This window comes from Benincasa hispida, chromosome 6 (assembly GCF_009727055.1).
Source record: "Benincasa hispida cultivar B227 chromosome 6, ASM972705v1, whole genome shotgun sequence".
NCBI lineage: Eukaryota > Viridiplantae > Streptophyta > Magnoliopsida > Cucurbitales > Cucurbitaceae > Benincasa > Benincasa hispida.
The window spans coordinates 42,127,547-42,137,913 of NC_052354.1; the positions used below are offsets into that span (position 1 = coordinate 42,127,547).

The 10,367-nt window shown below is 31.3% G+C and overlaps 1 long non-coding RNA gene across 1 annotated transcript; it reads left to right on the forward strand.

Moving 5' to 3' along the window:
* Positions 1-2,785: 2,785 nt before the first annotated feature.
* Positions 2,786-4,410, forward strand: LOC120080110. The gene is made up of 2 exons (XR_005482425.1): positions 2,786-3,118; positions 3,260-4,410. It is a non-coding gene; the product is annotated as an uncharacterized LOC120080110 (long non-coding RNA).
* The last annotated feature ends 5,957 nt before the right edge of the window (positions 4,411-10,367 follow it).

Here is a 10,367-nt window from a genome sequence, read left to right on the forward strand (position 1 = left end):
ATTAGAGAAAAAGATTTAATTATCATATAATTAATGTATTATAAATAAATGTAGTAACCAACTTATCATATTATATTTATAACTTATAGTTTTAATATTTGATCATATGAAACATATAAACTATCGTTCTTTTTCTATTTTATGGTACTTAATATAAATCATATTTATATTAATTCCTCCAAATAATGTATCTAATACATCACACCAATTATATCACATATAATTGAATTTTCTCTTGTTAATTTGAACACTTCAAACTAATCCAAAATCTGATTCTCAACTTGAACTCATTGAGCTACCAAGGGGACCTTATGGACCTGTAGCTTGAAGCTCCAACGGTACGTGAATAACTGACCAAACTCTTTAGTCACGAGATTTAACATCCGTTAACTACCGGGCACTCTACTAAAGACTGACAGTTACACTCTTCTCACTACAAATATATTTCTCTATCCATATAACCAATCAATAGTGCAATAACCCTTCACAAATCACTCATAAGTACAGCTGGATCAATTTACTATTTTTTCCCTGTAGTTACATCTAACTCCTTAAGTATCACTGATTCCTCTAATGAATAATAAGTCATAGTTCTACTACGACTGACTCCTCTCTTCCAAATAGAGGATGTAACCACTATGTTCAAGACCTGGAATTAGCCCTTAAGGGAGCAATTATCTACTTACCCCTGCTTCGGGGAAGGAATGAATTCCGTCTTATGTAACTGAGTTCCCAGCTCCCTAATCAGACGAATCCCCAAAAAGGTAGGCTTGTTGAGTTGGCAATCTGGTCACTCTCACCCATACTAATCAAAGAACCGCCCTCATAGGCAGAAGTTCCCAAAACACTCAAGACTAAGGTTATATCACTTATGGTCATTTTAGTGAAATGTAAGTCTCAATTATCAACGGCATTATATAAAGAATCTTAATCATCTCGCGATCCGGTCTTATACAAACTCTTTGTATAGGACACCCCCGCTTGTATGTCTCCACATGAATGGTCAGGATCAAAACATTTGTAGCACTTTACAACACTTGTAAATATCTACAAAGCGGGTCGTATCCGTAGTGTCACCAGGATAAGGTATTCCTCCTCTATCTTATACTACAGACCATTTAGGTTATTACTTAAGGCATGATCCACTTGTATGTCTCACATACATGCTTAAGTTTACATTAAATAACCACATATATTAGTTTATTGGATATGAGTAAATGCAAATAAAATAATATTTATTTTATTAATAACAATGTGTACAAACTATTTACAAACTACGAGACTCCGGGAGAATTAGGACACCAATCCCAACACAAAACCCACTAGATAGGATCTAAGGTGGTAAAGTTACATCCTCCAAAAAATAAGGAGATTGTGCCTACGCCAAATAGCAAAAGCAATAAGCGAAAAAATCCTGATATCTAATTGGTTCAAAATCTCACAAGCCCTGCAAAAAAGAGAAGCAACATCAGAATAGCTCCTATAAAAAAGACAAAAACTAGGGGCCATGAAAACCAAATATGTTTTCTTCCCTTGCATAGCTAGTGGGCATGAATATTAGATTCAGAGGTACGAAGACACAGGAGGCAATCTCTACTGGTAGAGATGGAGGTCTAACTAACGCAAAACAAGTTGGGAGAGAGTCAAGGTATGCTCGCCATTTTTTTTTTTTTTTTTTGAGGGATGGATGAGACCAAAAATATTTCCAAAACTTTTCTGAATTATGGCTAGATGATGATGAAGCTTCATGGGTTAAGACCTGAGCCAACTTGTAACCACTTTTGACAGAGTAGATTCCTCTTTTATCATAATGCCAAATAAAAACATCAGAATGAGGGGAGACATAAGAGAATGCTCTTGATCATCTTCATATCTTCTGGGCAAAAAAACTTATCAATCATAGGTTGATTCCATTGCCCATTGTAAATAAGGCTATGCATTGATGACAAGGAAAGAGGACGTGGGAAAGAGAGTAGTTTGAAAGTACATGTCCTGGGAATCTGTTGTAAACAGGAACCCTCAGACGATGAATAGGATAGCAGCGAATGGGCGAACTGTCAGAAAACGATGATTAGGCAAGGAAAGAAACATGCAAAATAGAAGCTCGTTACAGGCTGAGTTGCGAATCTTGCTCTCTTTAAGACGTTTGGCGACTCTGTCGAAGTGTGCAAGCAGGTCACCAATACTACCACGTTGTCCATAAGATAAAACAGCGCAAAAAAAAAATGTCTTGGTTGGAAATGCACCATCACCGACTGAAAACTCACACCTTCAGACTGGATTGCTCGAAAAAATGGAAAAATAGAAGAGAGGGAGTGATTGAGAGCATTGGGAGAATGAAAAAAACGACGGCGGCATGCGCGTGGGATTTCCACCGTACTCACATTGATCTATCTCCTCACTCCCTCTAAAACATGAGTACCTCTTGAGGTCCAAACCTAAAGTCCAACTTGGGAGTATAAAAACGATAGTGCATTCTCCAAGTTAACTAATGTGGGATTCTAAAAAATCAACTTTCTTTTAAAACTCAATTTTAACCAACAGAATCTATTGAAAATAAGTTGATGGCCAAACAAATCAAGTGGAGTAGGGATGCTGTTTGATGGAATGCTTCATGCAAAATAACATAACCAGTCCAAAATTTGTGTGTGGAATTAAAGTAAAATTCAATCAGCATTGCTCAACATCTAATAATTGAATAAAATAAAAGAATTTTGAGAAGGAAAAAGAATCAATTATAATCTTCATGTTCTATTCATTTTAATTCTAAAATTTCAAATTTATCAAATTGCAATTCGGTTAATCTTGAACTCCCTAATAAGCTTTCATATGACGGTGACGTTGTTGACGGTGACGGCCACTACCTCCGTCATTCTCTCTTCAGTTCAGCCGTCTGCCGTTCCCTTTGTCCAAAGCTATTTCACTCGTTCATTCTCTCTTCAGTTCAATTAGTTTTCCGGAACAGAACAAAAGATGGGTTTTCATGAGGTTGAAGAACTGAGAAGGAAAAGGGATTAAACCCAACAGACCCACAAAAAATCGGAACTGAACCGATTCGAGTTTTTCCCAATTCGACTAAGAAACCTAGTTCCAGTAATCTCCCTCTCCCCTCTTAATGGTAAGATTGAGATTCTCATCTTGATACATTTTGTATTCACTTCCTTATCCACTCTCTTTTTTTATTTGGGTCATGCTATCAAGTGCTTTATGAAGCTAATTTGGCAGTGAGGCAATTGTTTTCTGTTTGATTCTTCAACAGGGTTTGAGTTCTTTCTGCAATGAAGTTGAGATTGATGTGAAGTGTGTTAGATTATGAATTTTAGAAGAGTTACATCTTAGATTTTATTGTACAACTGGCCAGCTTAATGAAGGAGACCCATATGAAATACTTATTTGTCTGCAGGGTAGGGTTTTCTCAATTTCACTGGAGAGATAGATATGATTAAGCCGTGTAATTAATCATGCTTTTGCTACAACGTGTTGCTAGAGTTGAATCTACAACAAAAGGTCGGATTGTTGTTTCTCCATTTAAGGACATGTTCAATGAAGCTCTTGTATCTGCCTCAACTTGTCCCAATTTACATTATGTTTCATCTGTTGCTGGAACTAGTGGTAATGGCAACATGGATATTCCTATGTTTTTCCCTTGGATTTGCTACAAGCTTGACAGCAGCAGCAGATGCAGATGGGATGTACACTAAGGAATTAGTGTTGTCCTTTAAGGAGTGGTTCAAATCTGGAAGCAACCCTTTGTATTGATCAAATCTTCCAAATCCTTCGAGTGGCTAGAGATGACCAAGAAATTCCATATCGTCCTTTCACTGCCGATCTTGCTCTTTCTAGGTTTGACCTTCGCCTCAATGAGTCATTTGTCTTAGATGTCCTCCATTTTGGCTCCAAGGATGTTCTGTCTTGCCTCAAGCTCTTTGACTTGGTTGGGGCTGGCTGTTCTCTCTTTCTTCTTTGAATACAAGTCTTTGTTTCTTATAAAAAGAAAAGAAATACAAAGCTGGGATTGTGGTAGTTGCACTTGATTTATACAACTCCAGACAAGAACTATTGGGAGGAAAATTTCCAAGGTGGTGGTTTTTGGTCTATGCAAACCCAATAAGGTTGATCTTGCACTTGAGTGTTTGGGGACATGAGGGATAATGGGTGCAATACCATTATCGAATGCTACGAAGAACTGGAACTGGCGAAGCATTTGTCAAAACGAAAGATATGATTTGGTAGTAAATCTTATCATTGGGCCAAGTCGGCCCGAAGTCAAGCCCTTTGGGTCTCAAGCACAGTTTGGGCCGAGCTTGGGCCAACCCAATCTCTTATCCATAAGCCCATAGCCCGTTTGCAACCTTTCTCATTCGTCAATTTTTTCCACGTGGGACAAGAATAGAGTGATTTTTTTAATGATTTTCATTTTCAACTCTCACCCATTCTTGCATTTAATCTCCTCATTTATTGTTTTTAGTTAGTTGTTGAATTGATTTTTTTTTTTTATTTTAAAAGTATTATTATTTGTTTATTAGTTTTAATAATTTATATGTAAAAAATATATTGTTATATTGGATTGGACTTTTGCGCTAGTCCCATAGGCCGATCCAAATTCAACTCAAATGGGTTGGCCCAATTTTAAAAAGGTAGATACATATCCAATCTAATTTATGAAAGGGTTGGATTGATCAACATTTTGAACTATGTTGGATTGGTCAACATTTTGAACTATTTAGTCATATAGAGAGTAGTTTCTAATCCAACCAATTCTTCATAGCCTTCTCAATCTCTCTCCTCCTATTTATAACTAAAAGTCCTAACAAAATTACTAACCATTTACTAATTACCCCCTTCTAATAATCATACTAATATTCTACTAATAGGTAATCTCCCTCTACCCTCACTTGTTTGGTTCAAGATACCATTAACTTGTTGTGATTGCTCAAGTTATGTTTTCTTTCTAACTTTTGGTCCAATACTTTTAGAAAAAAACGCTAAGAAAAGTCCAACAAATCTTTTCGATAAGTCCAAAAAAAATATCATTCAATACTATATGGAAAAAGAGATCAACCAAAGACTAAAAGAGTACGTATCAAAAAATTAATATGTCAAAGAATACTTCTCGAAATTACTTTGGCATTACGGTAGTTTCTTTCATGCCATAAAAGAAAAAGCTATAGATCAATGAAGCCAAAAGAAGCAAGCTTAACACCTTAGTCTCCTCTTAAAACTATATTTATATGGTAGTCGAAATTTGTTATCTTTCCGCATCTTGCGCGTATTTAAATGCATAAACTTGTTTAAGTGGTTAGTATCATATTAGTTTTTGGTTAGCCAATTTTGATGCTCACCAACCATAAGAATAATAGAATTAAGAAAAAAATGTTGAAACTAAAAAAAGTTAAAAAGGTTAAAAACACCCGTAAGAGTTTTCTTATGATTGTAATTACTAGCACTTGTGATTGTATAGTATTTTTCATTGTGTGCTCCAACTGCTGCACAACACTTGGCAATTTGTGTTCAAATTAAGAATGCAACTTGGAGGCTGTTGATTTGTTCATGTTGTTTCACTTTCAAGACCCCCCTCCCCACATGGGATGCCTTGTGCAATGCTCTTCTTGACTATATATATATATACACCATCCCTAAGGACCTCTCTTGTCACGTGACTATCCACCCTATCTATCAACAAATGAAAGAAAACGCTCCTCTCTCTATGTTGGGACGTTGTAACAATACTAAAATAAGATGAGAGATGATCCTCGCTCCAGAAATACGAGTGTTGAGCCTGGAGTTGGACGAGACTAAACAGAATCTTCACTCCCCTTATGTTGTTGGAAGATAAATATATATTTGTACATTCAAGCATAGTCTTAGACCTAAGTTTAAGACCTAAAAGTTTCTGTCGGTTCATTCTACAAAGATAGTTGTTTATCTCTAAAATTCAACTAACGTAGTTCGACAAATAAGACATCACAATTATCATCTTAAAGGTTGATCGTTCAATCTCTAACCTATATAATTTCTAAGTTCAACTAATCTATTTGTTTTTGGAATTTTTATAAGATAATCACGTTGGTTCTTGTTATTATTATTGTTATTTTTTAATTCAACAAAATGTGAGAGTAAAGGTAGTAGTTGTATTTTGATATTAATTATTTAGCAGATGAATTTCATTTTCTTTAATTTGTGCATTAATGTTTTGATGCAGGTATGTATTGGAGTCAGAAATTGGCACAAGTGGATATTTCATGACATAATTATAGTAAATAATTTAATGTATAATAGACTTTTGAATTTTTCTTTTAATTGGTTTTTATTAGATACGACTTGATTAAATTAAAATTTTTAATTTAATCGAATAAGAATTAAGTTTAATTTGGTAACCATTTTGTTTTTTGTTTTTTATTTTTTAAAATTAATCTTATTTTCTCTCAATTTATTATAATAATTGCATCTTTCTTGAGTAAAATAATTGAATTCTTAGCCAAATTTCAGAAACAAAAACAAAATTTTAAGGCTTGTTTAGCAACCATTTTGTTTTTTAAAATTAAGTTTATGAATACTAATTCCACCTCCAAAATTCTTCTTTTGTTATGTAATTTTCACAAATGGTTTAGAAGAAAAAAAAAAACCAAATTTTGAGAACTAGAAAAAGTAGCTTTCAAAAAGTAGTTTTTAGAATTTGGTTAAAAATTCAACCATTATACCTAAGAAATATGCAAATGATTATAAAAAATATGGATGATGTAAGCTTAATTTTTTTTACTTTTTAGAATTTATTTATTTTATTTATTAATAAAAAATAGATAACCAAATGAATAAATTTAGAAGTGGAAATGTTTAGTTTTAAAAAACAAATACTAAAAATCACATTGTTTCCAAAGGAAGCGTAATCGAATCGTTTTTCAAAAATACTAGACTATGATATAAAATTTAGAAATAATTGTAATATTATTAGGTTGGCAGTTGATACGTCGATATACGTGCAATTATATTAATTAAGCATTTGTTGAAATTCTTTTCAACGTGGAGAGCCAGCAGGGTTTAATGGTTATGGGCACAACTAAAATATAATACAATATATATCTATATATTATATATATGTATGTATGTGTAGTCCCATATGCTTTGTTTTTTTATTTGTCTGCATATCTAACCTGCATTCTTTGTGTTTTTTTGTTCTTTATTTTATGTTGATATAATCGCATGTGACAGTGAATGGTGATCCAAAAACAGAAATTTAAAAATGATAGATTGAATAAAAATTTAGAGTTGTATTTCATATTTTACATATATTCGTGAGGTTTAGAAAAATATAAATACGAGATTTTTCATTTTCTTTATTATAAGATTCAAATTCAATTTAAATATTGATATAGAAATAAACCTTTCAAATACAAATTTATTGAATTTGCTTGATTTGAAAATTGAATATAGCTAAAAAAGATATCAAACAACTGTTTTAGTTATCTATAAGGATTAAAATATCGATGTCGATATCAAGATTTCAATTTTACGAATATATCGACAAATATTTCAGTAAGTCAAAAAATTTAGAAAATTTACTTAGATTAATAATTAAGTTGTTTTTACTTTCAAATTAAGTTATAGATATTATTATCAGTATTTCTATTCGTTTTGGATTAAATAGATGACATTTTTATATTTTATTAACATTTATAAAAAAAAATATTAAAGATATATGTGGATATTTAATATCGATATCGAACCCTTTGATTTGCGGATGTATCGACATATCGACGAATATTTTCATCATTGGCTACTCAAAAGCTACAATAACAAAGTTAAACCGAAAACAACTCTTACAATTAAGAGGGACAAAAATACATGAAAGAGTAGTAACCCTAACCATGTGAGTTTTAAATGTATTGATGATTTCTAAGGCCCCATTTGATATTTAAAAATTTTGTTATGTGTTTTTCAAAATTAAGTTTTTTTTTCTTTTTTAATTTTGACTAAAAATTCTATCTATGTAGAAAGATGCAAATCATGGTAAGAAATGGAAAAGAAATAAGCTTAATTTAAAAAAAAACAAAACAAAAAACTAATTGGTTATCAAACAAAGCCTAAATTATAAAATAAAAAAAAAATGAATTCTCAATATTAGAATTTAGTTTTGAATTCTGTTGAAGTTTTTTTTTTTTTTTTTTTTTTTTTTAACTTCCAAAATTATTCCACAACATTAATCTCCAAATTTATTTTAAAAAAAAATTAGCTAGAATCAGAAAACATGCATAATCATCAAAAACAGATAGTCAAAACAAACCGATTGGAGAGCAATCTGAAAAATAGAAGTTTGAAATAAGGGATTTAATAAAAACAAGAGTTATACTTTATGATTTTAACAAACATTTGGTAGCAAATTCAGGAATTGTATTCAAATTTAAATAATTATTAAAAAATTTTTTTGAATATATTTACAAACCATAGAACTAATTATAGTTGTCCATTAAACCATGATTGAATCTAAACTATTATGAACTAATTTATGAACTTGTTTTAAATTTAGAATTTTTTTTATAATTATTATTTTGTAATATCTATAATTTACAATACATATTTTAATTAAATTTACCTTCATGATTAGCTTAAGCGTTTGAGTCAATTGGTGATTTAAGATGGTATCAGAGCAAGTGGTGTAAGAAATCTCATGTTCAAACTCTTACAATGTTATTTTCTCCCTAACTAAAATTGATTTTCACTTGTTGGGCCTACCATGGAATACTATATTTTATCATTTTTCTTTTTAATAAAATTTTATCATTTTCTTTTTAATATAATTCTACTATATTTTATCATTTTGTTTTTAATATAATTTTGTATCTGAGGATTTAAAATTCAAAATTTGAAATGAAGAAAAGAAGGAAAATATTGTTTTTCAGAATCTGTAGTATTTAGATCACAAAATCAAAAAACAGGGTTCAAATTTTTTTTTTTTAATTATCTACAAAATGTACATTTACAAAATTCAATGAATCTAAAAATATAAAACAAAATATGAATGGTGTTTGATGAGAGGGGTGGTTATAAAAGAGGCCTAAAATGAGTATTATTTTGAAAATTGAAGAGTGAAAAACCAAACATTTGGAGACTTGAAACCTAGGTAGAAGAGATCACTTGAATTAAATAGTTTAGAGCTGTCCATGTGAGATGAGTTAATAAGCACAAAAGAGTTAGCAATTGCAAGGCAAAGGGGCCTTTAGTGAAATTAAGAATCCCCATATATAAATTTTAAATTACTTGTCAGTCCAACATCTCTATCTTGTGGTGGGGGAGAGTTGGAGAACCCTTCCCTTTTTCTTTCTTTCTTTATGTTATCCTCACTTGTTTCCCCATACCCCATGGCATCTTACATTACTATATTTATTTCATATGGTTTCCAATGTATTATACATTACATTCATTTTAATCTTATTATATATTTTATTGAGGATTTCAGACATTACCAAAGTTTTCATTTTAGTACTTTATTTCCTTCCGCTTTGGTTAGTTGGAAATAAATTGATGTGTGGTATTTTTAATTAATGTTTATTGATGATAGACGTCTCTGCTAGTATTAGGGTTCAACTTTGTAATTCACGGTTGACTTTTTGGCTCTTTTGATCTAGGGTTGACCTCTTTGCTCGACCAACAAAGATTCATTATTTTAATCTTTATAGTTGTCATTGTTAATTACACACTTGGTTGATTTGAACTAATCACTGAATCTGAATAATGCTATTTTTTGTGTGTATTTGTTTGAACTTCGAATCTGTTAGATGTAACTAAAATAGACACTTGATTTTAGAGCCTTATCTCAAAAGAATTTTCTTCATTAACTCTTTTACAAATGCAGCATCTTCGTTTCAATGTCTACATCTGCTTCTCTTGCTACTCCACTAAAGGATGTTCATAGATTTTTTGTGATATTTTAGACTCAATCCAATTATTTATGTTGTATATTCTTATAACTGTAATAACTCTGAATAAGTTATGAAACTCAACCAAAACCAACCTATAAAAATTAATGACATTAAGTAGATTTGCATACCTCTTTAACTAAGAGTATTAAAGAAAAGCAACCATCTAAAAAGGTTGAACAAAGTAATTCAACTCATTTGATTTAGAGTTTGAGTTTAATATTAATTTTGGCTCAGAAACAAAAATGAACTTGAGTTGAGAGTAAATCTAATACAAAAGCCATATAAGTAAGGTTTTCAACCTAACACACAAGTCATATAAGTCGGTTAAAATCACTTAGCTTTTTTGGCTGTCAATTTTTTGAAACATATAAATAAAGAGATTCTAAACAAACTACACTAGCTAGTATTTTTAGTGGTATTTTTTCGCTTTTAACAATGCGTTTTACTCGT